The sequence below is a fragment of the Nyctereutes procyonoides genome, unplaced genomic scaffold (genome assembly GCF_905146905.1).
Source record: "Nyctereutes procyonoides isolate TBG_1078 unplaced genomic scaffold, NYPRO_anot_genome, whole genome shotgun sequence".
Classification (NCBI taxonomy): domain Eukaryota; kingdom Metazoa; phylum Chordata; class Mammalia; order Carnivora; family Canidae; genus Nyctereutes; species Nyctereutes procyonoides.
In genome coordinates, this window is record NW_026575126.1 from 2,769,132 (window position 1) to 2,795,659 (window position 26,528).

The 26,528-nt window shown below is 41.5% G+C and overlaps 1 long non-coding RNA gene across 4 annotated transcripts in view; it reads left to right on the plus strand.

Moving 5' to 3' along the window:
- The window catches only part of LOC129519626 (uncharacterized), a 99,092-nt gene that overhangs the window by 334 nt on the left and 72,230 nt on the right, over positions 1 to 26,528 (plus strand). For 2 of the 4 annotated variants that reach the window (XR_008666425.1, XR_008666422.1), the window contains exons 1-2: positions 1,757 to 2,561; positions 3,666 to 3,733. This is a non-coding gene — a long non-coding RNA (uncharacterized LOC129519626). Of the gene's footprint in view, positions 1 to 27; positions 144 to 1,756; positions 2,562 to 3,665; positions 3,734 to 26,528 lie in introns of those variants that run through there. The other 2 variants (XR_008666423.1, XR_008666424.1) reach the window with 2 other exon arrangements.

Here is a 26,528-nt window from a genome sequence, read left to right on the forward strand (position 1 = left end):
TCGCGGGGGCGTGGCAGGTGCTTTAACCCGCGGTTAGGGATGCTGCTGTTTGCGCACGCGGCGCTCGGACGTCATTTAGAGACTCGCTGCTTTCGACACCTGCGTAGATGCAGCACCTTAACCCTTATGCGCGTGGAACCGGGGTATTTGCCAGTGTTGTTGGAATTGTGTCTTTGACCCATTGCTTTTCTCCGGGGGGGGGGACACTCTCGTGTTTTTTTATTTTATTTTATTATTATTTTTTAAAAGATTTATTTATTTATTTATGATAGACATAGAGAGGAGAGAGGCAGAGACAGGCAGAGGGAGAAGCAGGCTCCACGCAGGGAGCCCCACGTGGGACTCTATCCCGGGTCTCCAGGATCAGGCCCTGGGCCAAAGGTGGCGCTAAACCGCTGAGCACCCCCAGGGCTGCCCGATTTTTTTTTTTTAATTAGTTTGTTTATAAACTACAAGGATAGTCGGTGGTAGAATACGCAGCCCCCCCCGCCCCCCCCCCCCCGTCCCCGAGGCCCGAGGTACCCTCAGGTTCCTCTTAGGCCGCAGCACGTGCGTGCAGGTGTCCGGCTGCTCCGTTGTGCCGCCTCCGTCCCAGCGACGCTCCCGCGAACGCTCTTAGGCACGAGGTGACCAAGCGCGAGGCTTCCTTCCTAAGGTCGCAGCAGGCGCCTGGAGGGACGACGTTGTCCGCTACTGCTGGTCCCAAGAACGTCTTCTCACCTCGTGGCTGGCAGGTGGCAGCTGTTGATCTTATTCTGCCTTGAGAACTGGTTATGTGTTCTCACTTTGAAGATTGATGGATCCTCGGTGGCCTTGAGTAATTGTGGGTTTTTTTTTTTTTTTTAAGTTTTGGACGTGTTGAGTATATCATGTTGCATACACTCCTGGTTCCTGTGAAAAGGCTTTGGGAGACTATTGATGATGTTCTGTTTTATTTTTTTAAGATTTTATTCATTTATTCATGAGAGAGAGAGAGAGAGAGGCAGAGACACAGGCAGAGGGAGAAGCAGGCTCCATGCAGGGAGCCCGACGCGGGACTCGATCCCGGGTCTCCAGGATCAGGCCCTGGGCCAAAGGCAGGCGCTAAACGGCTGGGCTGCCGGTGCTGCCCTGTTCGGTTTTAAAAGGCGGTGGGGGGATCCCTGGGTGGCGCAGTGGTTTGGCGCCTGTCTTTGGCCCGGGGTGCGATCCTGGAGACCAGGGATCGAATCCCACGTCGGGCTCCCGGTGCATGGAGCCTGCTTCTCCTTCTGCCTGTGTCTCTGCCTCTCTCTCTGTGACTGTCATAAATAAATAAAAATTAAAAAAAAAAAGACGGTGGGTCCAGTTTGATTTAGATCCACAAGTTCAAATTCGGGCTCACTTTCCGTGCACGCTGGTCCCTTTCAGCTCAGCTCTCAGAGCTGTTATTCTGCTTGGAGCCTGCCCTATACGGGCAGCACCCCGGCATTATTTTGGAGCTCGGGCAGTATGTTAATTCCTGGTATCTGCGGTTTTGCTTTCTCTTGGTTTCAATTTTTTTTAAAAGATTTTATTTATTTATTCATGAGAGACACAGGCAGAGGGAGAGGCAGAAGCAGGCAGGCTCCATGCAGGGAGCCCGATGTGGGACTCCATCCCGGGTCTCCAGGATCCTGCCCTGGGCCCAAGACAGGTGCTAAACTGCTGGGCCGCCCAGGCTGCCCGCTTTCCCTGGTTTCACTTAACCTGTGATCAACTAGGAGAAGCAGATGATTCTCCTTCTGACTCATCCTTGGACAGTTACAAATGCCTGTTATACACCTCCCTTCATCTCATCCTACAGGCATTTTATCATTTCACATAGAAAGAAAAGGTTGAGGGGCGCCTGGATGGCTGGTCTGGTTGAGCATTCAACTCAAGTCATGATCGCAGGGTTGTGAGATGCAGTCCCACGTGAGCCTCTGGGCTCAGGGCAGGGTCAGCTTGAGATTCTCTTTCTCCTTCTGTCCCTACCCCCGGCCCCCAACCCCGCCCTGCTTGCACATGTGCTTTCTAAATAAATACAATCTAAAAAAAAGGTGAGTAAAGTCCAGAAATATACTTTAAGAGTGCGAAACCACATTAATATAAATTTTATTACAGTGTATTATTGGAATTGTTCTATTTCATTATTAGTTGTTCTTGCCTGGTTTATAAAGTAAGCTATAATTTATCATAGCAATGAATGTAGAGGGAAAAAAACACTATATATAGAGTTTTATCTGCAGTTTCAGGCATCTTCTGGGGGGTGTTGGAACGTATCCCCGGTTGAAAAGGGGAGGCTACTGTAGTTTAAATTGTAGTTCATTTCACAGACCTTTGCTAAACAGCTTTGTGTTTTTCTGCAAATTCTTAATTCAGGTGTGAGAACCATTTATGTGGGTTTATGGATAGGATTAGGGGGTCCCCTTCTACAGATCTCCCCTTTTGACACTCATGTTCTCTCTTTTGCAGAGTAACGTCTTTCTGGCCCTCCTTCCAGAAATAGGAGATTTTTCTTGGAGTTCTAGCTGCCTTCCATAGCTGCAGCTGCTGACTAGGGCCCACACTGGGGCAAAGAGGTGAGAGAAAAAAAAAATGTGGATTCCCTCCATATTCTTCATACCACAGAGGCCTCCTTTCCTATTTCTCTTGTTTGGAAAGTTAGGGTTTCTCTTGGTCTGAGCCTAGCCCCCAGCTCTCAGGGCAAAGCCCAGAGGGAGAAAAGGAGAAGGGGAAAAAAAAAGCCAGGTATTTCCTGACCAACTTTGACTCACAGAAACCCCTTCTCTCAATTTGTCTGGCTCGAAAGACAGGATTTTTCTTAGTTTCTGCTGCCTGTGCTGCTGTTAGTTTTACTAGATGCCGGGCCTCAGGTCAAAGCTGTGGGAGAAAATAGGAAAAACAAAGAGGGCATTTCTCCAACTTTTGATTCAACCCAATCTGCCCATTTTTGTTTACTTTTCGGAGTCCTCGGGTGGTTGCTTTTTGTATTTTGATCTGAGCTTTTAGCTGCAATCAGCAGGAAAGAGTTGTGGTCTTATTTTATCTTGACTCTGGCAGTGCAAGTCAAGGAAATGCAAATCACTACTACATATTCATCAGAATGATTAAAATGAAAAATTCAGACAATTCCAAGTGTCGGAGATGGGTGTGGAACAACAAATTCTTACACATTCTTATACATAGTGAAAGTGTCAATTGATGTATCTCCTTGAGAGAACATTTGTCCAGAATCTATTAAGTCTGAACATACGTATACCATATGACCCTGAAATTCCACTCCTAAGTATATTCCCAACAGAAATGCACATATGTTCACCAAAAGATGTGTATAATAATGGTCATTGCTACACATTCATAATAACCCCAAACTAGAATTTTCCAATTGCTTATTAGTAATACCCTGGAAAATAGTCACGTATTCACACACTGGAATATTATATATAGAAATGAAAATAAATTGCAACCACATTAAACAGTGTGGCTGCCACTCCAAAGTATAATATTGGAAAAGCCAGATGAAACTTGTACTTTTACATCAAGTTCAAAAGCAGGCAAAACCTAAGTATCTTTATTTCCTAAAAATCCATTGAGCTGCACATTTACCATTTAGGCATTTTTTTTTAAAAGAAAAAGTTTAAAAAATATTTCGATTTACCTAGCTCACCTATCCCCTCATTCAGGTAGATGCTTGCTAAATATTCTACTAACTTGAGTGGCAGAGGGCATGATCACAGACCCCCTTGACATGGTGAGTATCACGGGTGAGTGGGTACCTTGTGGTCCTAATGGTGATTGAGCTCCCTTACAGTTGTAATATCGAGTCTACCATAACTTATATTAACTCGTATTACAAAGCTGTTAGGAAAAGATCTATTCTTGGTTCTAGAATGAATTGAGAGTCTAAGGTGGCAATGATCCAGTCTCTAAGGTTTACATTTGTAGATCCAAGGAGAATTTTCTAAAAGTCCAGATAAATCAATGATCTTGTTTATACATGTTCAGTTCACATTCAAGGAAAAAAAAAGTGCTACTCAAAAAGAACGGAAGATAACTTTTAATAAAGTTCCAAATCATAAATTCACTATAAGAGTCATAATTGAGATATATTAAAGTAAATTTTTTTTAGTTGACCAGAGTTTTTTTTTCCTTAATTATGGTACATAAATCCTTGTGTTATAAAATATCTAGAATTACGACTTAAGCAACTATAAAAACGTTTGCTCTTGAAATAAATAGGTCTTAAACAAAAGAACAAGGAATTTAAGTAAATAAAATGTCCCTGGATTTAACATTCATACCTAAGAAACTCCCTAATTTTAATCTGGGAACCTGTGGAAAGTAAAATTCACTCCTTAGGTTACAAGTATGGCAGCGACATTAGGCGAAGTTGTGGCGTGGTGTGAAGTGGTGGCTGGGTTTAGTGCAATATGTACAGATATTACAGGACAGAGGGGAGGGTGGCTCTACCTCCCAGAAAGGTCCTCAGAATTTGGAAATGGAGTAATAAAATACGATTTAGAAGTGAGGTTGGAAGGATTAGCATGCAATTGATTAAACCAGCCCCGTGAGAATAGAATCAACTCATTCTAGCATCTGGTTTGTAGTTTTGACATGAAGGTGAACAAGGATCTCCTAAAGCCAATCCATATGCCCGAGGGAATTCTTTCACAGGTAATAAAAGCTACTCTTTATTTGTCACTATATATTCAGTAGTGTGGTAAGAGCTTTATATTCGTGATAACATTTAGAATCCTCCCAGTCTTTAGGAAAGATACTATTAGCTTTGTTCAGATGGGAAATCAAGGTTTAAAACGGGTAGGTACCTCTTGAAGGGCTGTAAAACGTAACATACGGTGAACATACAGGGACTCAAGTCTGATTTCTTGGTTTGCAGTCCCAGCTCCACTACATGTTAACTATGTGACCTCAGGCGAATTACTTGATCCGTATTTTGTTTCTTCGTGGAGGAAGTAAAGATGATAATAATGGCACCTGTATTTCAGAATCACCAAAAGGAGTGTGATAACTCACTGAAGGTGCCTGATAACCATAACACAATAAGTGATGGCTATCATTATTCCATTAAAGGCTAGAGCCTACCAAAGTCAATCAAGTGTAGTTGGTAAACGTTTTCTGTGAGAATCGTATGTCAACAGAAAGATGGTTTGCAGTAAGTCTGAGATAACAATGAAACAAGACATAAGAATATATCTGGTAATGACCAGAAGGGAGGGCTGTTTGTGTTCAGGGATTACAACTAATTTATCAAAGAGAAATATTCCTAGAACAGGAAAGGAATTTCAAGTATCCCAACTTGAAAGAAAAATTCCTCCAGACCATCCATTCTCTTTCTTCTAATCTTATGCTCACCGAACAAGCCTCTGAGTGATTTTTCTCCTCCCGAGTACACTGACACTACCGTGGCAAAACACCCAGAGTGAATACTCCACACGCACTATTTTTTTTTTTAGATTTATCCCTCTTTATAGATTGGTAAATTGACATTCTGAGACGCATATCAGTTTCTTCTGGGTCCTCTTAGCATGTTGTTCCCCAAGAGGTTAATTAGCACTGATGGAAGGAATAAAGTCGAGTTCCTGCATCTACAAAGCTAAGAATCTGGCTCTGGGTATTGCACTATAGCTCTTTGCAAATAACAAACATCACAGTGAAATGGCTTAACCAACAGAAAGGGGAAGGAGCTAATGTAAAGAGAAGGTGTTTGATGGACTAGCAGGGCAAGAGCGCAACACCAATCCAGGAGAGTGACAGGGCGTCTGGCACTCTTCGCCAATCTCTCGTCACTGCCTCTCTGCTTGAGTATGGTTCTTTCCTTTCCGTAGACCAACTTCCCCTGTTGCTTCATTTACGGGATGGGTAGAAGGAGTACATACTGACTTAGACCCGAACAAGCAGGGCTCATAGCAAAGGGCCCACCCTTTGGAGAACCTTCTCCAGATATTCTTGGACCCCTCTGGTGTCCTGGAGCCAGAACCCAGTTTCAGTGTGGGTCTTGGCAATGGAAGCCCTCAAATATTCTGTTGTTGCTGGTGGGTTTGGCCTGGTCAGCAAACCCTTCTGGGTGGGACTTTCTACACCTGGACCTGGACCTTATGGGCCTCAGTTCCTATTTCTCCCTCGCAAAGTCCTCTCGAAATAACTCCCTCTTACGGTCGGCGGGGCCCACCAGGTGCCCGACAAGCTCTGGAACTTATACCTATGAGGGTAGGTCTCGGGCTGCATGGTCTATTCCTGGTGAGCCACTGGCCAGGGCAGTCTGTCTTTATCTTATTTTTAAACTTTTTAAAAAAATTCAATGAGTTAACATATAGTGTATTATTGGTTTCGGAGGTAGAGATCAGTGATCCATCTGTCTTCTATAATTCCCAGTGCTCATTCCATCACAAGGGCAGTATTTTTTCCATGGGGTTGCACCAATGTTTAGCCACGAGAATGGGACTGATTCACTGTTTTGTGGGTGATTTTCAATACTGTGGACACAGAATGGGTTCAGGACCTGGGCTAGCCACTGTCCTCCGTGGGCAGCCTGTATGAGGTGGTACACAGGTGCTTACCTGTTTGTATTCAGACCTAGGAGCCACCTGGTGAGGAGCAACTGAGAGAGTTATGAGTAGCTCACAGGTCTTTGATCCGGGGTTCCCCCTCAACCCATTGTTGGTGGCCAGGGCAGTCATACCACCCTTTTGTAAGCTATGTGCTATATGTCAGAAAATCCTGGTCATGGTCATTCTTGTCCTTTCCCAGAACTTTCTAGACTAGTACTGCAAAGTGAATGGCCCCTTCCTATCAAAGTCATTTCTTGCCTTTAATCAGTGTGGTGACCTTCTGCTGTCCTGGGTTGGTCTTAAGCCCTGTGGGACAAGGGATAGATATGGCTTACTGCCCTTCTTGCTCTGCCTAGGGCCCCTCATCTATCCTTACTACTGCTAACTGGTGGGTGGAGGTAGGATTGTGGTCAACATGAGAAAGGTCACGTTCTAGCAGTGCAGTGATCAAGGCTTATTATAAGTTCAGGAGAAGATATGGTCGGAAGATGTGTTGTTCTATGTTAATGCTTCAAACTCCATAAATAAATGTTATAAACCTCTAAATGATGATTTAACATGACCATAAAACAGAGTAATTGTTTACATTTTCCCGCATCCTCTGGCTAAGACTTGCATTTGTGGTCATCATTGACAAAGCACATTAACAACATTTGAGAGTCATTGGAAACCATTATTCAAGGGCAGCACAATGGATGTTGCCAGGAGATGAGTGATGATATAATCAGAATTCAATAAATGGCATTAGGGAACTGCAGAGGCCAGAAGATCTATACTGTTTCAATTTTAAAAGGTTCCAAAGAGCCATAGCATTGTGAATAATAATAGTGTTGCTACCTTTTCCTTGCAGCGGGATGGATATATGAAATTAGCCAGGAATGGTCTCCTTGACAGTAAATAACGTAAAAAGTAGATCCTGGAAACTAGGAAAAGTTTTCATGTGCACTGACTGGACAATAAACATCTGTGTTAGTACCTTTTTTTGCCCTAAGTTTTTGTCAGTAAAGTGCTATACCTCACGTGGGCCTGTGATTTTTGTCATGACTTTTCTAATCAAATTATTGCTATTGATGGCTTCCACCAGCACACCCCCAAGTATTTGCACAGAGCCTCGTATACCCCGGAGGCAGTGTTAAGAAAGCATAAACCTTTATATCTCTTTTCCATTCAAGAGATTCCACTTGGGAATCTCTTGGCCCCGACTTCTGATTTCCAGACAGAGGCCCTGGGTCCCGTCCGCCAGGTCAGGCAGTCAAGAGCATGATGTACTGTACAACCCTGACTGCTGGGAGGCAGAGGGGGAAAGGGTAGGACTCAGAGAAAAGAAAAAGCAGTTGGTTCTTGTGTCAGTTTTCTAGTGCTCTGTAACAATCGACCACAAACTTAGCTTAAAACAACCTATTTTATGATCTCCTAGTATCTGTCGGTCAGAGGTCTGACCCCAGCGTCTCACCAGACAACAGTGAAGTTACTCCACGGGTACACAATTCCGTCTGAGGCTCAGAGTCCTCTTCCAGGCTCATTCAGGTTTTTGACACAAGTCAGTGCCTTGCAGCTACAGAGTCTCATTTTCTGGCCAGATGTCAGCCAGGGCCAGCTCCAAGTGACTGCCCTTAGGTCCTAAGCCTTTGACCCTCTTACAACATGGGGTTTACTTCTCCAAAGCCTGCAAGAGAATGTCTCCATAGGCTATTTCTGGTGCTGCTGCTGCCACTACCACCATCACTATTATTATTATTTGCTGCCGCCACCACTACGACTGTTGTCCTCTTACAGAATGCAATGTGATCTCGGGAGAAATGCATTCATCACCTTTGCCATGTAATGTAGCCGGATGCAAGGGGTGGCATCCCGTCATAGTCACAGGTTCTGGCTGCATTCAGAGAGGGGCATAATACTTGTATGCCAGGAGGAAGAATCTTGGAAGCCGCCTTAAAATTGTGCCTACCACGGCTCTCGGCCGGGCCAGTGCTCTAGGAGATGGCCGGTGCTGGTGCCTCTACCTTGAAGCACGGGGAAATCTTGAAGCTGACTGTCCTTCTTCTCAACATTCTCTTAAGAACAACATAGTTTATAAAGTGCTTAGGATGTGTGTGAATATTCCTAGATATCCAAAGTCTCTTGGACTCCCAAACTACGTCTTGAGTATTTTGTCACACAGGTTTCTTTTTTCTGCAAATCGATGACAAATTATCAAATGTTGTTTACTTAGTACACTTGAAATTTGACATTCTCAGAAATTCAGTGGGTTAAATGATGTGAGTAGACACGCACGCTTCGTGAGTCCCCTACAACTTAAATTCTCCTTCCGTTCTCTGCAAACCACGAATAGGGAGTCTTTGCCAGCTGGTGTTTCAGAGTTCCTTATAAATTAATTATTGTATTTACTAGCCATGTGGGAGTGGAGAAGTCTAATTGGGTCAAGGAGGCTGGCCCTGCTGGAGACCGAGCGGCAAAGCACGCATAAGGCATCACTTGCAAATGTAGCTCAGTGCTTTTTTTTGAACACATGTTGGGGGGGGGGGAGTGAGCAATGCTGATATTACATGCAAATTTGTGAAAAATCGCATCATAATTAGAATAAAAATTTGCTGAAATTTGCCATCAGTCTATGGCAAGGACAAGGTATTTTGGCGGACGTGGGACTTCACAAGTGTCCCCTGCCATGGGAGGAATGGGCTGCTTAATGCTATGAGCACATTCCTTCATCGTTCCCTCACACCCCACAGGGCCAGGGCCAGATGTAGCAGCGAAGAGGACAGTACCGCAGCCTGGTGCTCGCGGAGTGCTGGTGCCTCTGGGTGTGTGAGGGGGTAGAAGCAAGGGTTAGGAGAATGGGTCGGCATCGCCAGAATATTGTGGGCACGCCCGGTGGAGCAAGTCGCCCAGTTCACGGTGGGGGGCAGGGACATTCATCCGGGTTAGTTCACTGCAAGTCACGGAAACCGAATCTGGTTAAACGTTACCCTTATCCTTTGGTGCCAGGACGAGGGAGCAAGCCAGTCAGTCACACGGGGCGTGAAAGTGGAGGTGACACTCAGAGCTGCTGGACCTGGAGGTGTCATTGGAGAGTGAGTGGCCCCCCCCCTTTCAATTTGGGGGATAGGCATCTGCTTACTGCAGTCTTGGTCTTGTTTTATCCTCCAGTCTTACCAGCTTAGTCAAGACTTTTTTTTTCTAGTTTTCTTTCCCATGAAAAACAGTTGAGAAAAGCATTCACAATGGTGTAAATAACCAAAAACAATTTAAAGTACACATTCTTTTATTTTTTTTAAGATTTTATTTATTTGAGAGAGAGAGAGACAGCATGAGCAGGGGGAGGGGCAGAAGGAGAGCGAGTCTCCAGCAGATTCCAGAAGCCTGGAACCCAGTGTGGGGCTCTGGTTCAATCTCACAAGGCCGTGACCATGACCTGAGCTGTAATCGAGAGTCAGATGCTTAACTGACTGAGCCAGCCCGGTGCCCCCACAGTACACATTCTTTTAAAAGGGTTTTCAGTTTAGCAGAAATCATCAAGCCCTTAAACCATAGCTCAAAACCTCAAATATTGACAGGGCCAGACGGTAGCAGGCATGAATGAAGCAGGCCTGTGTAAGATGCTAGGGCAGGGACGGGCGGGCTATTCGGACACCTTCAAATGCAACCTAAAAATAGAGACTGCTTTGGCCAAACAAGAAGTACCTGCTGGATTATTAGATCAGTAAAATAGTTGTGTTCCCTGCCTGAGGTTAAAAAAAAATTCAGTTGCTATGTTAGAATCTCTGTAGGCAAATGGTGTACGGACGTAACGAGAATTGGATGGAGAATACCTACTTGGGGTATTATTTCTCCAATCAGACTCTTCCTGTGAGGCCTTATTACACATTTCTTTGGCTTTCTTTCCCGCTGACCCCAAGATCTGGCCTAGTTATTGCCACTTTGTGCCGTAACAGCTTATTGTCTTGCCTGTATTCCATGAGTCACAAGACATAACTGGCAAGTTTTTCACAGCTAGAAACTGTCGAGAAGTAGATAACGTTCAGGAAAAAAAAAAAAAAGAAAGTTGCAGCAGCATCACTAGGAGCCTTAAGCGTGTCTTGTCTAGACAGGAGTAGTATAGGAGACCAGAGTGGTCAAAGTATAGGAAAGTCCAGGTGCTTCTGAGGGACCTGTCAGTCATGGTCCCTTCAGCCCGAGGGACAGACGGGATTCTTGCCCAGGCTGTCCGGTTGGAATACCCAGTCTCTCGAAAGAGAGGAAAATCGCTTCCTCTATCAGGGGAACACCATGAGGGGAAAGAAAAGAAGAAAAGTGATATGGTCTAATCTTGTCAACTGGACTTGAGGCAAAGAGCATGATGATTTTAGACACAAGGAGGAAGCCTTGGCTGCAGAATGCCCTGAGCAGGATCTCCCTAAGTAAAAATCGCCTCCAGTAAATAAACCCGGAATCTGTTGATTTATGGGACATGGCTTCCCAGGATCATGTCATCAAACCTACACAACTGGTGGAGGTATAAAATGAAGATGTTTCACAAATAACACACGCCCCCTCTTCCGTGAGGTAATACTCCGCAAAACCTCCCACAGAAATTTTGATCTGTTGTCCTGGGCTGGTGGGGTAGAAAGGACCTTGCAAAAATGCCCCAGACCTTTGTCTCCTTTGTCTTTGTCTCTTGATTTCCTGTACTCTTGACATTTGTTAATAAAGCTTGATACTAGAAACTATCTCCGATTTTTTTTTTGTGGGTTTTGATATGATAATCCTGTTCTGCGCGTTAGCCTTGACTGGCCGCGGTACTTGGTTGAGGAATGAATATGTGAACCAGGAAAAACCAATCAGAATATTCCCTAGGATTCGTTTAGGAACACTGGGTGAGAAAAGTTCTCTCTCCATTGGAGTTCCTAAGCGGGTAATCGTGGATGTGCAACGCATTGTAGGGAGAGAGTCCACCCACATAAAACAAGTCCAGCAGACACAATAAGAGCTGGTGGAGGGAGAGAATCAGGGGGGAGAAATAAGGGATGGAGAGAGAGAGTGAATTCTGAACATAACATTTGAATGCCTGAATTTTGTTCTGTCCGGAGCTGTGTCTATCCCCCGGACTTCCTCCATGAGCCAAGTCCGCACACGTTCTCTTTTTGCGTAAGCTACATTATGCTGGGCTGCTGCCCCTCGCCACCAAGAATTCTAATGCCATAGCTGAAATTTGGTATAGACCAGACTAAGAGGAAGACCTCAGAGCTCAGGAGCAGACAAGCCACCATCCAGGAGAGAGTAATGCTCAGAGATAAAAATCAGATGAGAAACCAAGAAAACACACATCATAAAGCCATTTAGAATTTCCGCCTCTGGTTCACAAACATCAATGAAAGATTACGATGATGACTATTACAACAGTGTTTTAAACCATTTTATCCTAAACAGTGCGGAGATACATGCCTTTCTGCCTTCTTTTTATTTTGCCAGCTGTACCCCGTGAACCTCTTTTGCGGCTGTGTGACCAAGTAAGACAGTTTTGCAGCTTTGTCTTTGGCTCAGGAAGCAGAGCTCCATTTTAGAAGTTGTCCCTTTATGTTGTCCTTACCTCTGTGCTTTATCCCTGATTCCTCACAGGGAGGAGATATTTATTATTATTCCTTCAACCTCAGCACCTAGAACACGGTTAGTGCTTAATATTTGTAGAACAAAGAGAAGCTTTTTTTGCTTTTGCCATCATTGCAGCTCTACACGAGCCTGACCGTTGTGAAATTGCACAGGCTTGATTCCTTCTTACTCTCTACCAAATGTGCATAATTATATTGCTTGGTATGCAGCAAACTGTTAGATTGTGATGAATGCTATCATAGTTAAGGCTTGTTGCTAACATTTGCAGTGAGCAAGGAATGACTACTTTAAATTGCTGCACGGTTGAGAGCCGTGGTTAAAATCACAGGCTTTCGGAACTAGGATTTCTGCTCTGCTGTGCAAGCTCTGTAACCATGGTCAAAGTGCTATATCAAAAGATGTCACACTGTCATTGTCGATACTAAACGAATGCTACATTTAAAGCTCTTTGGCAAAAGAGAATCTAGCGCACAGTAAGTGCCATGTGTTTGCCGTGATTATTCTTATTGTGCTCCAGGCCTCACTTTTATCACAGGAAAATGGGTATAAAATCATATCTGTGTGCACAATTCAAATAAGATCATGCCTCTAAAATGCTTGACAGTAAATGCACAATACAGAGCAAGTACTAATAGCTATGACTAGGGTATAGTTAGATTAATTGAAAGTTACCATGTGTACCAAACCTGCATTACCAATTTTCAAAAACAAAGCAATAGGGTAACTCATTTCACATTAAAACACACTCATATACCCTCACGTAGTATAGTGTGGGGGTTAACGGTACAGACACTGAAACCAGCCTGCCTGGATTCAGGTCTCAGCTCTACTACCTGTTACTCGTGTGATCTTGGGCAAGTTATTTAACTTCTCTGAGTCCCCGCTAATAAAAGAGGAGTAATGATAGTATCTGCTTGGTGATGTAGTCCTGAAGACTAATTGAGGCCGTGCCTCTAAAGTAATAAACACAATGCCAGAAAAATAGTAAGCAGGCAATAAATGTTAGCTCTTATAATTGCTCTAAGCCTCAGCCACTTTCAGTAGTAAAAATGAGAATAAAGATACCTACCTGACCAGACTGGAATGTGGGTAAATTGTGATCATTCCAGTGAAAATGTCTGGTAAATACTAGATATTTCATAAATGCCGGTTTTCTTTCCCATTTTTATGATTCAGGAGACAACTCAGAATTTTACCGTGTGTTAAGGTTGTCAGTATAAATATCAAGCGTATGGTTGTAGGGACAGATAGGATTAGGTAAAATTTGATCAGTGACACATACTAAATGTTGTTTATTAAAAAGGTATGCAGGCTGTTCTTTTGGCTTATTGGCTGTTCTTTCTTATTAAAGAAGATTGTGCCAGGAATACCCATTTTTATGTATTAGTTTGATTCAGGTCACGGGTAAATGGCGATTTACTCTATTCAGAGGATAGAGAAGTAGGCTGGTGTTTCAAGTGTCTTGCAGTGAACATGGTGCACAATCTGCTAGAACTGAAGGAGAATGTTATTAATCAAAAGGTGCACAAGAAGGCAAAGGACTTCATTATGCTGTCTTGCTCCCACAACTTGCACCTGGAGCTTTTTAATGAATGTGCCCTTTGGAGACAGGTGGCACTCTGCAAAGTGTAAACCTCTCTAAACCTCTTCTTGTCTCAAACTGACACGTCTTCATGGCACTGTGAATAATCAATCTAAGCCTTAAATGATGTGAAAGGCTTTGGTAGGAGTATAATTAGTTGAAACATTTTTTTTTCTTGGTCTTTAGGAGTACACATGGCTAGAATAAGGGAAAAAATGTCAAGAAACAGCTGGAAAAAAGAAATCATGTATTCATCTGAAAAAGGCGAGCCTACAAATGATGATATTGTGTACTGGGTGAGCAAGTACAGTAGATGGCAGTTTAGTAACACCCAATATCATTTTGTCACGTTTAAAAGTCATCTTTTTAAAGAATATGTAGAAAACTATATCTATCTTATGTTTTATATATTGTCATCTTTCTTGGGAAAAATTCTGCGTGTGTGATCTCTGTTGGCTTAGAGAAACAGAATTGTTATAAACTTGTCAAATAGCACAGAATATGAAAGGGATATTGGGGTGCTCTGGGATTTTTACACCACATTTTATTGGCATCTTATTCATTTCGAGGCACATACAGATTATGTGTGTGTGTGTGTGTGTGTGTGTGTGTGTGTATTTGAAGCAATAATGCACTTGGGAATTACTCTCAAGTAAAATAACACTAAAACCAACAACTGATTCTTAAGAAAAACTGGCTGTAATTTTAGCATTTCATGCATAGTTCTTTAATTGTGAAAGCACTTAACAAATTAAGAGAGGTGTGCAAAGGGAGCAGGGACAGAGAATATTAGGAAGAGAAGTTAAAGTTTCCAAGATTTTTTGCATGGGGAAAAAAAGAACCCAACTTTCCCTGAGTTACAAGCTGAAGATTACATCACTTGTCACATGGAATTCACCAAGAGTCCAGGCATTAAAAACATTCTGATCCCAGAACAGAAAGCTGACAGTTCTTCCTACAATGGAATCAGACCATTACACATGCTCTGTTGGTTTAATTGAGCATACATTATATCCTTCAGCAAGAAGGCTGCTGCCATGGTGCCCTGTTTTCTTGGGCAACAGGGCTTGACAGATTTCTCACACAAGTAAGCAGTTGAGAGTGATACAATTTTGACATGAAATGTGCTTATCCTTTGAAAGCCATTAAACAAGACTTGTTTGCTTATAATTTGCTAATAAAATAAAGGGCCTTCTGCGGAAAGCAGTTTTAAAAACACATCATAACATTTTAAGTGTGTAGGTCTTGCAACGTTTGTTCTAATTTTCTAGTGACAGACACAGAGTAATAAGATTTCCCTAACAGATGCTTAGTGCTGGGTACTCACATGTCACTCAAGCTGACAAGGTTTTAGGGAAAAAAAACCACTTTTGTCACCATGTTACCAGTTTGAAAAATTAACTGCACATAATTGCAGCGTAATTCAATTTTGCTTAATTGAAAAGTATAAACTTCACAAAATATGACTTATTAAAGTTAATATGATAGAATTAATTGCAAATATACCCTAAACAACTGACTAGATCCTATTCTACAAATTTGTCTGTCCCAGACAAAATTCTAATCCTACGTGCCTGGAGAAAAGCATTAGTTTAGCTTACAATAGGATCATAGGATTTTGGAGTTGGGAGAGAGACTGCAAGATCATCTATTTCAAATTAATGCCTACTTTTAAAGACTTTATAGATATATGTGTATACGTGTGTGTGTATGTATATATATATATATACACATATACATATATAAAGAATATATTTGAATTTTGAATATTGATTGAATTTAATTAATAATTCAAATAAGATATAGCAAGCACCATTCAGGTTGTGAATGACATGAACATAGTTTCTTCATACATTCATTCATTCTCTCAACAGATATTTATTTATTTATTTTAATTTTTATTATTTTTATTTTTATTGGAGTTCAGTTTGCCAACATGTAGCATAACACCCAGTGCTCATCACCCAGTCACCCCAACACCCTGCCCACCTTCCCCTTCCACTTTCTCTTGTTCATTTCCTAGAGTTAGGAGTCTCTCATGTTCTGTCTCCCTCACTGATATTTTCACTCATTTTCTCTCCTTTCCCTTTATTCCCTTTCACTAATTTTTATATTCCCCAAATGAATGAGACCATATGTTTGTCCTTCTCCGATTGACTTACTTCACTCAGCATAATACCCTCCAGGTCCATCCACGTTGAAGCAAATGGTGTGTATTTGTCATTTCTAATGGCTGAGGAATATTCCATTGTATACATAAACCACAGCTTCTTTATCCATTCATCTTTCGATGGACACCGAGGCTCCTTCCACAGTTTGGCTATTGTGGACATTGCTGCTAGAAACATCGGGGTGCAGGTGTCCCGGCGTTTCATTGCATCTGTTATCTTTGGGGTAAATCCCCAGCAGGGCAATTGCTGGGTCGTAGGGCAGGTCTATATTTAACTCTTTGAGGAACCTCCACACAGTCCTCCAGAGTGGCTGCACCAGGTCACATTCCCACCAACAGTGCAGGAGGGTTCCCTTTTCTCCGCATCCTCTCCAACATTTGTGGTTTCCTGCCTTGTTGATTTTCCCCATTCTCACTGGTGTCAGGTGGTATCTCATTGTGGTTTTGATTTGTATTTCCCTGATGGCAAGTGATGAAGAGCATTTCCTCATGTGCGTGTTGGCCATGTCTATGTCTTCCTCTGTGAGATTTCTCTTCATGTCTTTTGCCCATTTCATGATTGGATTGTTTGTTTCTTTGCTGTTGAGTTTAAGAAGTTCTTTATAGATCTTGGAAACTAGCCCTTTATCTGATACGTCATTTGCAAATATCTTCTCCCATTCTGTAGGTTGTCTTTGAGTTTTGTGGACTGTATCCTTTGCTGTGCAAAAGCTTCTTATCATGATGAAATCCCAATTGTTCATTTTTGCTTTTGTTTCTTTTGCCTTCCTGGATGTATCTTGCAAGAAGTTACTGTGGCCAAGTTCAAAAAGGGTGTTGCCTGTGTTCTCCTCTAGGATTTTGATGGACTCTTGTCTCACATTTAGATCTTTCATCCATTTGAGTTTATCTTTGTGTCTGGTGCAAGAGAGTGGTCTAGCTTCATTCTTCTGCATGTGGATGTCCAATTTTCCCAGCACCATTTATTGAAGAGACTGTCTTTCTTCCAGTGGATAGTCTTTCCTCCTTTATCGAATATTAGTTGACCATAAAGTTGAGGGTCCACTTCTGGGTTCTCTATTCTGTTCCATTGATCTATGTGTCTGTTTTTGTGCCAGTACCACACTGTCTTGATGACCACAGCTTTGTAGTACAACCTGAAATCCGGCATTGTGATGCCCCCAGATCTGGTTTTCTTTTTTAAAATTCCCCTGGCTATTCGGGGTCTTTTCTGATTCCACACAAATCTTAAGATGATTTGTTCCAACTCTCTGAAGAAAGTCCATGGTATTTTGATAGGGATTGCATTGAACGTGTAAATTGCCCTGGGTAACATTGACATTTTCACAATATTAATTCTGCCAATCCATGAGCATGGAATATTTTTCCACCCCTTTGTGTCTTCCTCAATTTCTTTCAGAAGTGTTCTATAGTTTTTAGGGTATAGATCCTTTACCTCTTTGGTTAGGCTTATTCCTAGGTATCTTATGCTTTTGGGTACAATTGTAAATGGGATTGACTCCTTAATTTCTCTTTCTTCAGTCTCATTGTTAGTATATAGAAATGCCACTTACTTCTGGGCATTGATTTTGTATCCTGCCACGCTATCAAATTGCTGTATGAATTCTAGCAATCTTGGGGTGGAGTCTTTTGGGTTTTCTGTGTACAGTATCATGTCATCTCAACAGATATTTATTTATTAAGCATCTCACATAACTGGTATCTTCCAGGAATTATGTTAGAGATTGGTAATGCAAGGATAAATATTTCACTCTTTCTGCCTCTGAGGAGGAACTCAGAGGATAGCTGGGAAAGTAGACAAATAAGTTAATAACTCTGCAGTGGTAGGATAAAGCCTAAGACAGGTTTGTGTGTAATCGCGTGGGGAAAATGGTGTGGAAGCAATCTATGTCACTTGGGGGTTTTTTGAAGACAACAACAGGAAATCACATTTGAGCTGGAGCAGGAATTCTCAAAGGAGAAGTGGGGGCGGAGGATCTAGGAGAGGAAATAGATATGAAGGCAGAAGAGTATGTTTGGAGAGTGTGTGAAATGTATGGAATGGTGAGAAGTGATACAGAGTCAGACTTGGAAAGTTAATTCAAGGAAAGACTGCAAATATCAGATTATAAAGAGTCTGGCATTACTTTTGTAGGAAATAGGGCACAATTGAAAAAAAATGTAAAAGTGAAGACAAGGATATCGTCTGACTTATATTTTTGAAAAGCTGTTGACTAGTGATAGACATGTTGAAGTATGCTTTTGGTGTTAAACTTGGACAATGGAAGTGACAATGGATGAAGGTGTATTAAAATGTGTTTTAGAAACTGCATTCAGTGGTCAGTTGCTTGGGAGAGACAGGTGCTAAAGGAAAGGGAAAAGTGGATGGCCTCAGGAGGTCTAGTTGGCATGATTCGTTTCAAGGCTTGGAACACACTTATGTAATCTTCTTCACAAGCTTTTGAAGTTTATAACAGATGAGAAAAACCAAAGTTTTGAAAAGTTAAGGAATTTGACAAGGTTACCACATAGGTAGTAACTTGTGGAAACCAGATCTGAGCACAGTCTCTTCGACTAATTCGAGAACCGAGAACCAAGCTCTTAATCACTGTGCTATTTCTTTCTGTACTGAGTGGACAGTGACACCCATTTCCTGGGCTGGGAAATATAAAAAAAAAATGTTTTGGGGCACTAGGTGGCTCAGTTGGTTAAGCGTCTGACTCTTGATTTCAGCTCAGGTCATGATTTCAAGGTCCTGAGATTGAGCCCCATGTCTGGCTTGACATTCAGTGGGGAGGCTGCTTGAGATTCTCTCTGTCTCCCTCTGCCTCCTCGCCACATGTATGCTCTCATGCTCTCTCTCTCTCTAAAAAAAAACAAACAAAAACCAAAAAAACATAAATCTTTTTTTTTTGAGGTTTTGAACAGAAAATAATCAGTCTGACCTTCAGCATCTTGAGTTTGAAAGACCATACAGTGGAAATATTCCTAAAAGGATTGGAAATAACAGTCCTAAAACTCATGAAAGATGTGGAGTTAGAAAGTGCAGATTTAGGGGATATCAATGCCTGAGTGATGGCTGAAGCCATAAGAGTGACTTGATGGCCCAAAGAATAGACATAGGGAAGAGAATTGAACAGAAAAAGCTTATAGTGGCAGTGGAACAAAAAGAGTCCAGGGAAGGAGACTGAGAAGGAGGATTCAAATGGCTTAAAGGGAAACCAGCATAATAAAACTTCCACACAGGTCTGTGAAGTAGAAACTTAGTTTTCTCCCTTAAGCATATGTTAGGCAGAAGGTTGGACCATCATCTTCATTGTTCACTATCAAGAGCATTCTTACAACTGTGAAAAACTGTCACTCTTAGGCTCTTCTTTTCTGGAGTTCACGATCTCTTCCCATTCAGGGTCACCATCTTCTGCTCCACACGGATTCCCATCATTGTACTAGACCATGAGTCCATATCTTTGATGATAATGGGTGTGCCCATTCTCACCTCAATTTCTAGACTGTGCTTGATCCAGCTTCACCTCCAACATGTTTCCCTGTTGTTCCAGGAACTTCCCTGCTTGTAAAATACTTGACCATGAAATTCCAGTGACTGAGCATAACGTCGTCCTGTCTTCTTTCTGCTAACTCAATTCGGACTCAAGTTAGGTCACATCACTTATTGAGTATTTATCATATGTTGTGTGCTAGGATTCAGGAGATATATACACATATGTGTATATATATCTGAATATATATGTATTTGCATAGATATATCTATCTCCATCTCCATCTATAACTGTATCTATATCTGTATCTATAGATCTTAGCACTGAGGCATTGTCCTTAATCTCAAGAATTTCACTTAATAGGAAGGAGCAGATGTATAAGCATTTTTTGCAATCTCAGTATAATAAGTAAAATGATAAAGGTATATTCTAGGAACAGTAGCGTGATATGATAGAAAGGTTGAGCAGTTGCACTTGAGTTGGGAATGGGAGACATACTATTTGCCTATAATTGCACAACTAAACCCCTAAATGTAGAGGCTTGAAATATCAATGATTTATTATTTCTCATGGTTCTGTGGATTGACTGGGCTCCACCTACATTCAACGGATGGGTAGGAGAGCCAAGAAGGTTTTACTCCTATGTCTGGGTATTGGTGCTGTGTGCCAGCTTTCCCTCCTCGTGGCCTTTCTCTCCACATGATAGATTTGGGGCACAGTAATCTGAACTTCCTTCCTTCGGTTACACCGGAATTGGCACAGTGCCAATTTTATAGCATTTAATTGTCATGGGCCAGGCATTATTTGTGGGAGTAATGGCATGAGTGTTACAGGCATGGGATAAAAGTTCAACAGTTATTATTATTATTATTATTTAGACAAATTAGTGCAGGAGACTTTAAGAAGGATGAGATGCCTGGGATGGGTCTCAAAGGCTTGAGAAATTTGGAAATCTTTCAGATGAATGGGGATTTAGAAGAGCAGCTCTTCAGGGAAAACAAGAGTGACGTGAAGGCAGGAAGCAACATAGTCATTCGGTTGCCAGAACATGTGGAATGCCCGTGGGCATTTGTGGGGAGGAATGAGAAACGTGCTTGCTAGGCAAGTAAGATTATGGAAAGCCTTGTTATAAGAAGTAAATTGAACTTCATCTTCCAGATAAAGGCTGCAGAATAGCCTTAAAGAGGTTTTCTGTAGGGGAGCGGCTGCTCTTTACTCTCATTGATTCTTCTACTTTGCTGGCTTTGTATGTTCTTGATCAATAAGCCTTTGACTTTCTTTCCTTATTCAATCCAACCTACAACACATGGTATTCACTTAAATCTCTCTCTCACCAGCCCAACACTCTCATGACCTTTTTTTCATTCCATTATCCTAAGCCTCCATTCTAGAATAACCTAACCATCTGTTTGTTCTGATCCTAACACCAGGCATTGGATAATACTGGAGCAAATCACATAACCATGTTGATTGCCTGCCTTATACATTTATGATTTCCAACCTCTGTTGGGCTCTTAATATCCTCTAGGAAATCTTCACGTACCCTTGCCCATTCCCCATGCTGGTCATTTCTTTGCTGGTCTTTTTAAGTTTTGCACTTAATGCGGCACCTTTTCCCCTTAGTAGATTACCCTTACTATTTCACAGAGGAAATAGCTGTTATAGCTGTGAAAAACTTGCTTCACAGCGCCTCTTTGAAGTTCACTTATTCTTTCTCCTGGATCATCCCCTTCCTTTCCGTCCCAATTCCTGTCATCTGCCCGGGACTTACTTTACTTCTCCTACACCTCTGACTGAATTGGTTCACAGTTTTCATCCACTTTAATCGCCCTTCCTTCCACAGTCATGATTCCTTCTGTCCTTCACCTATGCTCATACCCCAAGCCTTCTCCCCCTTGCAAGTTCTTGCTCCAACAATTATGTCCTTTCTTATGTGATTTTTCAATCTGTCTCTTCCCACACCTTTCTTCTCAGCCTGAAACATGGAAAAGTCTTGTGAGGGCTCAGAGTGTTCATGCATTCTAAATGACGGTTGTGTTACTGTTATTGAAAACAACAACAACAACAATATAAAACTCCACTAATTAGCACAGCAATTCACAGGTAAATTTTGTTCGTTTTCTGTGGAAATTTCATCTGTTAGAGGGTTGTTTTAAGATGCAGTCTTTCCATAGAAACACACATAAACTCACAAGGAGTTTGAACTTAAACTACTGCTATAAAACTTGGTACTTAACGGCCTTCAATTCATCTGACTTTTATCTTATGGAATGTGAGCTCATTTAATGGCATCAAGCAAGAGAAGCTACAATAGCATCCTATGTACTACATACCTTGGGGACCTTCCTGTGTAATGTTGACATTCAGCCTCAACCAGCCTGACAATAAAATGATCCATTTATCCAACATTGGCTGGCAAAGGAAGAGATACTGCATCTTTTCACTCTGCCTTCCACTCCCAGAGCCAGTCCGATGCTTCCTTTGGGCCAAACACACACACACACACACACACACACACACACACACACACACAGCACTTCATCAACAATGTTTCATGTTTTTCTGTTAAATTGAATTTACTCTTCTTACATGAATTTTCCCCTAGATACTTTTTCCAAATAGCAGAGAAAGGATTTGAAGTAACAAAAACTTTTTCATAATAAACTCGTGGTTATAAAATCCTAGGACTAGGCAACACTTATAAACAAAGAGAAATAAACAACTTTACCATTATATAGACAAGACTACTGAGGAAGTTAGAAAAAATCACTGATGTTTAAAGAAAGAGAAATAAATTAGCGTAAATCTTAAAAATCAAACTTTTTAGAGGGGCAATATTGTCTAATTGGGGACATTTATAAATTCCTTGGGAATCTACTCCATAAAGTAATTGCTTTAATCACCAAGTCTACTGACTAATTTTTTCACTTCCTTAATTCCACTCCCTGATAGTTCTATTTCCTTTTTTTTTTTAAAAAAAAAAAACAAAAACAATTGTCTTCCTACCTAGTCTATGACTATTATGGTTGCTTAATTAAATTTCTTTTTTTCTTACTGAAAATAAGTCACTTCTTCTTGGCCCATGTTTTGTTCTCAATGGAGAATTCTAGAATGGCCAGGAGTTTTTGCTGTTGCAAGTGACCTAAATCCAACTCAAACTAGCTTAAATCAAAGTAAGAAATCTCCCAACTTGTAACTGAAAACTCCACAGGTGAGCCTTGACTCACATGCAGCATAATTTAGAGCTCCAATCATCAAGAGCCCCCTCTGGGTTGCTTCTATTCTCACTGACTTTCCTTGTGAACATAATAGATAAGGCAATTCCAATTCATCATGTCTCTAGTAATTCCAGTTGAAAGTCAAAACTTCTCTTCTCCAGGAGCATATGTTCCAGTGGGTTATTGTGATGGTTAAAAGCAGTAGTATTTGTTTTGTTAGTTACTATTATCATTATCCCCTTTAGTTTGTGCTATTTGTCCATCTCTCTACCAAGCACTGTAGTCAAACAGAATATCTAGCTAGTTTTAAGATCCTTAGAGTTTTAGGGGAAGGTGTTCAATCCTATACAAATTATATATTTGAAAAGAAAGGATTATAAATTCTCTCAAAGATCAATAGAGTATTTTTTGCTAGAAATAAGGGTATAAAAAAAAAACTGGCATGACAATTGTGATGGTTTACTTTATGTGTCAATCTGAGTGGGCCATGGGGTGCTTGGATATTTGGGCAAATGTTATTCTGAGTGTATTTCTGAGGATATTTTTGGATGAGATAAACATTTCAGTCAGTAGCTTGAGTAGAGCAGACAGCTCTCCCTAAAGGGGGTGAGTCTTATCCAATGAGTTGAAGGCCCACATGAAGAAAAAAGGGATGACCTTCCATGAGTAAGTAGGAGCGCCTCCTACCTGACTACTGAAGTGGGACATCAGTCTTTTCCTGACTTTGGACTTGAACTAAAACATTGGCTCTTTGGATTCTAACAACAACAACAACAACAACAACAACAACAACAACAGCAGCAGCAACAACAACAAAGTGAGACCCAGACAGAAAGATCTCGGATGGGAAATGTGGCAGAGAGGCTGGCAGGAAAGATGCCATACTCAATGATAAACCCTGTTTAGCTACAGATGATAGGAGGGCTAGGTCCTCTAACAGCGATTTTTTAGTTGCAGCATTTAGAAAGTCCCGCAGAAAATGTCTAAAACCAGAAGGGAATTTTTTGGTTCTCATGACTGGTACTTACAGCTTGTGTGCCATTTATCAGTTTATTGCCTCTAGGCTACAAATTCACCCTTGGATATATGTTCTATGGTAACAGACAATCCCCTTTAATGTTTCTCCTTTAAAGTGAGACTTTTATGTTAAGCATTCTCAGTTGAGGGCACTGCATGGACCTCAGAGAAGAAAAAGGCTCTCGTGCCTTGTGTAGCTGCTGCTTGATGGGCCAGTAGTGTGGGTATGCGGATATCTGGTGAAGGTGTGCCTCAGAACGTGGTCCTCTGGCCACCTCCCAGGCTGGCAGCTACCACTGTGCTGCACACTGGATATAGATTAGCACCCAATGTCTGTACCAGTGCCCCATTTCCCTTCACAGGTCCCTGCACAAAGAGGGTCCTAGAGGGTCCCCACCGAGCCAGCTTCTGCTCCCTCTGAAAGCTTTGCATCCAGAAGGTATCTACCCTCTACAGCTTGCTGACTGCCTGCTGCCCACCTGTACTCCATAGGGCTGCTTCTTGATTGCCCAGAAATTGCAGAGCAGCTCAGGTCTGGGAAACCAATTTAATTTCTGGGCTATGCAGTGGTGGAGCTAAACTCACTGTTTAGGAGTGGTCTGAACACCAGCATTGGTGAGGGGGGTCTCCTTCCAAGTTTGTCCTTCCTATGGTAGTCTTCCTCAGCCCTAGGGTGCCATATAAAATTTCCTTATATTTTATAGTCTCTCTCTTACCACAGTTTAATAGTCCTTTATATTATTATGTTTATGTTTCTGCATAGTTTCTATCTCCTGATTGGACTCAGACTGATAGACTTTTTCTTAAGGCTCAAAAATTATTACCAGGAGCAGTCTCTTGACTATGTTTCCTTTCGGCTATTTTCATCTCAGCTGGGCTTTCTTTTTGTGGCTTCACATATTATATTTTTAAACTATCAAATCTATTTGAAGACTCCAAACTTTTCCCTAGAAGCCCCAGCTCTATCTCCTTACATGTCAATAGCTTGGGTTGGGTTACACACACATCCATGATCCTATTGCTGTGTCCATGAGGGATTCTCAGTTTACCACCATCTATCTACCTGGAGACAATCACTTCTTCATTCTTTTTTTTTTTAAGATTTATTTATTTATTTATTCAGAGAGAGAGAAAGAGAGGCAGAGACACAGGCAGAGATAGAAGCAGGCTCCATGCAGGGAGCCCAACGTGGGACTCGATCCAGGGTTTCCAGAATCACACCCTGGGCTGCAGGCAGCGCTAAACTGCTGCGCCACCGGGGCTGCCCTCACTTCTTCATTCTAAGATTTGTCACTCCTAATACCCTACTTCTCATATCAATTTCTATATCAGTTACGAATTTTGCAATTATTGAATCATAAGCCTGTCAGCTTTTGGGCTGGGACTATACAGTCAGCTCTCCTGGGTCTCTAGTTTGCCAACTGTAGATCTTGGGACTTGTTAGCATCCATAACCACATGAGCCAGTTTCTTAAAATAAATTCCCTCCCTACACCCCATCTTGTTGGCTCTATGTCAGTATTGACCTCTGATAAGTAAGAAGTCAAAGGAAGAAGATACAAAATGGAGGGGAGTGGATGAAGACATGACGATTGGGGGAATGAAGGGAAAGAAACACCATGACGTCTTTTTTTCTCCCTAAAAGAAACTACACTGACTTCTAACACCGTGTATTAGTGCTATCTGTTTTTGAATTCTGTTTTTTTTTTTTTTTAAGATTTACTTTTGTGTGTGTATGTGAAAGAGAATGCAGGGGTGAGGGGAGGGAGAGAGAGAATCTCAAGCAGACTCCCTGCACTGGGGCTCAATCTCATGACCCCCAGATCATAACCTGAATCAAAATCAAGAGTCAGGTGCTTAACTGACTGAGCCACCCCGGCACTCCACCTGTTTTTGATTCTACATAATGTCATTAGATAGCATGAATTATTTTGTATCTAACTTCATTCAATATTGTTATGAAATTTATACATGCTATTGAATGAATGTATAGTTCATTAATTTTCATTGCTTTGTAAGTACTCCAGTGTAGGAATACACCACTGTTTACTTATCAAAGTGCCCATTTAAGTGGAATTTGGGAGTTTTAGGATAACCATGTGTTTCACTCTAGAAGATTTTGAGAATTAACTTTCCAAAATAGTTCTGGCAATACACCAGAAGAATCTTGTTGTTTCATGACCTCCCCAGCACTTGGTATTTTCCAACTTACTCCTTTGTGTGGGTTATTTATTTATTTATTTATTTATTTATTTATTTATTTATTTATTTATTTATTTTTATGTTTTCGTGTGGGATATTTATACTTAATTTTTAAGGCAGAGGAGATCCCCTGAAGGATTTTCAGTTGGAAAGCAGTGAGAACAGGAGAGCCACACTGGTAGTGTTGCATAGATGAGAGTGAAAGAAAGACATGAGGGGGGAGTCGAGTGGGAGCATTCTTCCAGTGATTTCATAATGTGAAAACAAACTAGAGTATTAACAGAGGGGCTAAAAAGGAAGAGACAAGAGATGCTACTGTATGTAGTGTGTGCCTGTAAATAATGAGATTTGGCAATTAATAAATTGTACAGGTAAAGGCAACAAGGGTAACTGAAGAAGAGCACATGCTTGAGCTCAAGACATTGCAGAGTCTGAACCACCAGAAAGCTTGGGAGAAAATTATGGTTTGGGGGAAATCACTTTTTACTCAAATTATGTCATTTACCTTATTTAACTTTTTACCAGACTTAGTTTAAAGAGTTTAAAAGCTGTGACAATCTTTTTTTTTTTTTTCCAATTCTCATTTCTTATCACTGGAAGATCACTCTCAGTAGAAGTTGGATCTGTCAGAGAAGAAAGAACCAGGACTATGGTGGGATAGTTAAATTGCCTCCCTCTCTGTGAACTCAGTATCCAGAGGAAGCAACAGAAGGTTTTCTATTATTCA